Source organism: Podarcis bocagei (assembly GCF_964188305.1).
Source record: "Podarcis bocagei genome assembly, chromosome: 3".
Lineage (NCBI taxonomy): Eukaryota > Metazoa > Chordata > Lepidosauria > Squamata > Lacertidae > Podarcis > Podarcis bocagei.
In genome coordinates, this window is record NC_138127.1 from 95531363 (window position 1) to 95537288 (window position 5926).

Below are 5926 nucleotides of genomic sequence, written 5' to 3' on the forward strand. Positions count from 1 at the left end.
GAAGTCAGTTCCGAATTACAACAGGGGCTTGAGGGAGGTCACAGCTGAGAGGACGATGAGGGGAGAAGTTGGGAAATAATGGGAGAGGAGGTGGAGGCAGAGCCAGAGCAGCTGGCAGACACATTATCACTAGAAAGCATTCCAGACCCACCATCTCCCAGAACCTGGTGAGCTTTAAAAGTAGGAGAGCAAAGGGCTCAGAAGCAAAGGACCCCCAGCGCCACCCATAGAAGGGATGATGGATGAGGAAGTGGGAAAGAAGGGGAAGGGAGATTTACTTGGGACAACGCTATTATTTCAAGAGGCTGCATTCCCAGGCATCTCTCTGTAAATATTGAATAAAAAGTAGATGGTAAGGACTTTTCCTTGTCTTATCCATTCCTGGCAACCTGCTGCGAGGGTTGGTTCCTCTGCAGCCTGACACTACAGCTAGTAGCAATTTCTGCATTTTGATTGCCCTCTCTAACTCGCACACAGCGAATTTTTCAATTTCAGTCTTGCTACAGGTGCTTTAGAACATGGGTAGGCAAACTAAGGCCCCGGGGCCGGATCCAGTCCAATCGCCTTCTAAATCCGGCCCACAGACAGTCTCGGAATCAGTGTGTTTTTACATGAGTAGAATGGATGCTTTTATTTAAAATGCATCTCTGGGTTATTTGTGGGGCATAGGAATTCGTTCATTCCCCCCCCCCCCCAATAGTCCAGCCTCCCACAAGAGTTTGTAGGGCAGCAGTTGAAGAAGGAGCAAAAAGGGTTTTCTTGTGTGTGTGTGTTTCTTGTGGCTGATTAGCTCTTTTCCCTGTGTAAAGGTCAGAGGGGGCAGGGTTTCTGTTGAGGCAGGGGATTAGCTGTGGGAGGAGCTTATCAGAGTTTGTAGGGCAGCAGTTGAAGAAGGAGCAAAAAGGGTTTTCTTGTGTGTGTGTGTTTCTTGTGGCTGATTACCTCTTTTCCCTGTGTAAAGGTCAGAGGGGGCAGGGTTTCTGTTGAGGCAGGGGATTAGCTGTGGGAGGAGCTTATCAGAGTTTGTAGGGCAGCAGTTGAAGAAGGAGCAAAAAGGGTTTTCTTGTGTGTGTGTGTTTCTTGTGGCTGATTAGCTCTTTTCCCTGTGTAAAGGTCAGAGGGGGCAGGGTTTCTGTTGAGGCAGGGGATTAGCTGTGGGAGGAGCTTATCAGAGTTTGTAGGGCAGCAGTTGAAGGAGCAAAAAGGGTTTTCTTGTGTGTGTGTGTTTCTTGTGGCTGATTAGCTCTTTTCCCTGTGTAAAGGTCAGAGGGGGCAGGGTTTCTGTTGAGGCAGGGGATTAGCTGTGGGAGGAGCTTATCAGTTTGTAGGGCAGCGGCGCGCGCCTAGCGGCGCGCGCAGTTATATCCATCTTTTAGATTTAGGGGAGCTAGTCTCAAACGTTTGTTGGGGGAGACCTAGGTTTTTTTTGTGGGCGAAGTTATTTGTCCTGTCTTCAAGCTTTTTATGATGGAGGACCTCTGTAGCCACCCCCAACAACACGATCTCAAGATGGAAGGGGAGGGAACAGCTGCAGTCGCCTGCGATTCCTGCGCAATGTTTGCCATCTTGCCAAAGGTTGCAGGCAGCTTCACCTGCAGCAATTGCATGTTGATTGCCCTTTTAAAAGACAAAGTCCAGCAACTGGAGGAACGTGTAGCTACGCTCCAAAGAATTAGAGAGCTGGAGCTCTTCTTGGAAGCAACAGAGCACACCGTCCCCACCAAGGAGGAGACAGGGGACTCCCCTGAGAAGGAGGCTAGTTCATCAACACAGGAGCCAGATATATGGAGAAACGTGACTCAAAGAAGTAGGAGGCCCAGGGTTCACTCTGATTGTTTAGAAATACACAATCGCTTTGAGGTCCTCTCCCCTAGCATGGAAGACGAAGAGCAGACTCCATTTGAGGATCTCTCCCTCATTACAGTCGATCAGGTATATGAAGACGAGCAGCAAAGTCAGTCCTCAGGGAATGTGCAGGCGACCTTGGAACGGACAGCTCACGGAAGAACCCCGACCAAACCCAAGAGGAGGCGTGTAGTGGTGATAGGGGATTCCCTACTGAGGGGAACAGAAGCAGTGATCTGTGGGCCTGACAAGATGTCTCGGGAAGTGTGCTGTCTCCCCGGGGCTAAGATCCAAGATGTAACTGAACGACTGCAAGGAATCATAAAACCCACTGACAAATACCCCTTCCTCTTGGTTCATGTGGGAACCAATGACACTGCAAGCAACAGCCTCCAGAAGATCAAAAGAGACTACGAGGCTCTCGGCAGGAAATTGAAGCAACTAAATGCACAAATTGTCATCTCGTCTGTCCTCCCAGTTGAACGACGTGGCCCAGGGAGAGAGGGGAAAATAGTGGAAGTGAACAGCTGGCTTCGCAAATGGTGTAAACAGGAACGGTTTGGATTCTTAGATCACGGACTGCAGTTTCTTGAAGATGGACTTCTGGCAAGTGATGGGCTGCACCTCACAACGGTTGGGAGGAATGTTTTTGCCAAAAATCTCAGAAACCTCATCAGGAGGGCTTTAAACTGACTAATGTGGGGGAGGGAGACAGTGCTCCTGAAGGTAGGAGTCTATCAATTAATGAAGATGATCATCCAAATGTCATAGACCAAATGGAGCAAACAGCACGCGGACCTAGTGGTGGGAGGAAAAAATCCTTAAATAAGAGACACGGGGGAATGATTAATGGACTTCAATGTCTGTACACTAATGCGCAAAGCATGGGAAATAAACAAGATGAGCTTGAGCTCTTGGTACAGCAAACTAAATATGACATAATAGGCATCACTGAAACCTGGTGGGATAAGTCCCACGATTGGAATGTAATAATGGGGGGATACAATCTATTTCAGAGAAACAGACCAGACAAGAAAGGAGGAGGAGTGGCGTTATATGTCAGGGATGTGTATACCTGTGAAGAGATCCAAGATTTAGAACCTCAAAGCCAATGTGAGAGCATTTGGCTCAAAATTAAGGGAGAGAAGAATAACAGAGACCTCATTGTGGGAGTTTAATATAGATCCCCAAGCCAAACGGAGGACATAGATGATGCCTTCCTGGAACAGATGGCCAAGCATGCAAAAGGAAGGGAGATAGTAGTAATGGGGGACTTCAATTACCCGGATATTTGTTGGACGTCAAACTCAGCCAAGAGCATAAGGTCAAACAGATTCCTCACTGGCCTTGCAGACAACTTCATTGTCCAGAAAGTGGGAGAAGCAACAAGAGGAACAGCCATTTTAGATCTGGTCCTAACCAATGTTGATGACCTGGTTAGTGGGGTAGAAGTGGAAGGATCATTAGGCGCGAGTGATCATGCTCTTCTGAAGTTTACTTGACGAGGGCAGTATTGATGAGGGCCTGCTCGTCACAAAATAAATCAGTCTCACACCAGGATGCTTTTTTGTAAAGGGTCTAACAGCTTCAGGAGAGAGAGAGAAAAAAAAGCCCCTCTGGAGCTGCAGCCCAGCATTTTTATTAAGAACAGTACAACAGTGTATCAACCATTATGCAAGACAAACACCAAATATGGGGATCACCCCATTATCAAGCCATACAATAAGAACCAATCACCTTCCTTGCATGAGGCGATCACACGCTCATCATGCCTAACACAGCCTGCAGTATCAAAAGGTCAAACTATAGTAAATTTCCATCCTGGCATCCATCTTGTCATGTAGGTACAAACAACCATTTTCCTACATGCCCTCTTTTCTTATTTGTTTTATGAAAAGTAAAAAATAAAATTTAACAAAACCTAATCAGAATCATTTGTTTCATTTCCTAAACGCTGATATCTTGCAATATAAATTCCTCTTGTGACTCCAGTGGTAGGTCTTGGACGATACCACCATGTACTACATTGAGCAAACAAAGAGGGTAGGCATTGAATGCAGCAGCACAACACAATGAATCCTGCAACAAGCAAAATTACAATTAGTAAAATTTTTCTTAACCATACTCTATTAGGCAACCAGGAAGACAACCATTCCCATGGATCAAAACCTTTGGGAGGATTCAAAGGATTGTGGGTTATCATTTGTTCCATATAATCAATAGTAGCAGAAATATTGGCCGATTGATCAGATACATACATACAACAATGGGAATGAATTAAAGCACAAACTCCACCTTTGGAAGCAAGGATTACATCTAAAGCATAACGATTTTCAAGAGTCACATCTCTCATTTCTGACATTTCTTTGTTAATTAATTTTAAAGCCAAGATAGTAGAATTAAACAAGGCTTCAGTCCAATTAGCCAATTTGTGCAAATCACGGTAATTCATGCCTGCACCTAAAGAGGGCAGGAGAGATCTAGAGACGGCTGTCCCTGTATATCGAGAGATAGGTGATCGCACTTCCCTTTTGTTACGCAAACGAACCGCTGGGAGCTTGTCCAGTTTATAGACCAAGGGTATGACTATTCCTAAAGTGCACGTTCCAGAAAAGGCAAAGGGGATTTCTTTGTAGGCTCTAGTACCACAAAATAACCATAAATCAGATTGAAGCAAACATGTAGATTTGCTGCTTTTCTTCATCCAATCAAACCAAACATAAAAATCTCTACACATAGCCTGTTGTTCATAAGTCATGTTGGTCGTGACATTATTAACTAAAACTTTTGGCCTACCACTCATAGTGGTAACATTAAGAAAACAAGAAGATCCATTAACATACTCATAGGTCCAATTGCAATATGGATAATGACCTAAAAATTTACTACTATTATGGTTGAAAAGAAAACAATAAGATGCCATTTCTACAAGTGACAAAAACACAGGGGGTGAACTAGTACGATTATCTTTCATATCATTACTAATCTTATATGAAGCATTTACTGGAATACCATGCAATAACATACCAGACCTCTTTGATTGAGGAGGAATATGCATACACACCCAACATTCAGAAAGATTAAGTATAGAAGCAAAATGATTTATGTCCCTAACATACGTATTGTTGGTCGAAATCTGATGATAAAGTTCAGGTCTCTGGGTCTTCTGCAAAAGAGCAGCACGACGAAAGCGGTGCTTCACAATGTCCACAGAGGGATGATTGGTAGTCATGGTGACTTCCCAGGAGGGAGGAGTGCCAATGCGGTAGGGACGAAGATGACCTTTCAACGTGCCAGGAAACACTGGAACAGCTGCGGAAGGTGACTCTGTCCAGGGCGCATCAATATGGCGATGTCTCCAGCTGCGATGTGGATTGAGGTCAGGTGGGAGGTCATCACTGGCAGACAGTGTCAAATACGGTTTCAAGGCGTTGGTGTCTCCTTGGGCGAGGACGAGGCAACAGAAGAGCGCCAAGGTCGAACGCACCGAGCTGGAACCCATCGTGTTTCTCCGTCCACGTCAATGGCAGCGAATCCGCGACCCCAGGAAATCAAGGAAGTTGGACCCTTCCACTGTGGATCTGGAAGCAACCTGTAAGACACTAAAGGGCGCTGCAGTACTTCTTCTTTCCTGAAATGAAGTTCAGCAGGCGTAAAGTTCCTTCCGTGAGGGTACAACAAATGATTTAAGGTAAATAATACTTGATAGAATTGAAGGGGGTGCCATGAGTGAACCTAATATCCCACAAAGAACAAAAATCAGAAAAGGCCTGAGAAATATATACAGGGCCATTGTCAGTTTTCAAAGTATGGGGTTTTTCCATAACAGCAAAACAACGCATTAAATGTAACTGAGCCATGGAAAGAGAAGGGATCCTGTCCACCATACATCTGTGGAGATGGTTGTTCACGGTTGTTAGAGCAGAAAACCGTGGAGACAGAGTGGAGGTGGGCAGGTCCAAGTAACTCTTTATCCAATTCCCGTCTGCTGGTTTTGTTGATGCTGCTGATTTTGTTGTTGTTGTTGACTTTGTTGAGGTGCGGCGGAACGGCACTGGTCAGCCCAGTGAAAGCCTTTCTT

The 5926-nt window shown here is 45.3% G+C and overlaps 1 long non-coding RNA gene across 1 annotated transcript; it reads right to left on the reverse strand.

Annotated features, from left to right (window-relative positions):
* Positions 1-3405: 3405 nt before the first annotated feature.
* LOC308584279 lies at positions 3406-4853 on the reverse strand. Its single transcript, XR_014006734.1, has 2 exons — positions 4807-4853; positions 3406-4733 (listed from the first exon to the last, which is right to left on the reverse strand). It is a non-coding gene; the product is annotated as an uncharacterized lncRNA (long non-coding RNA).
* Positions 4854-5926: the final 1073 nt, after the last annotated feature.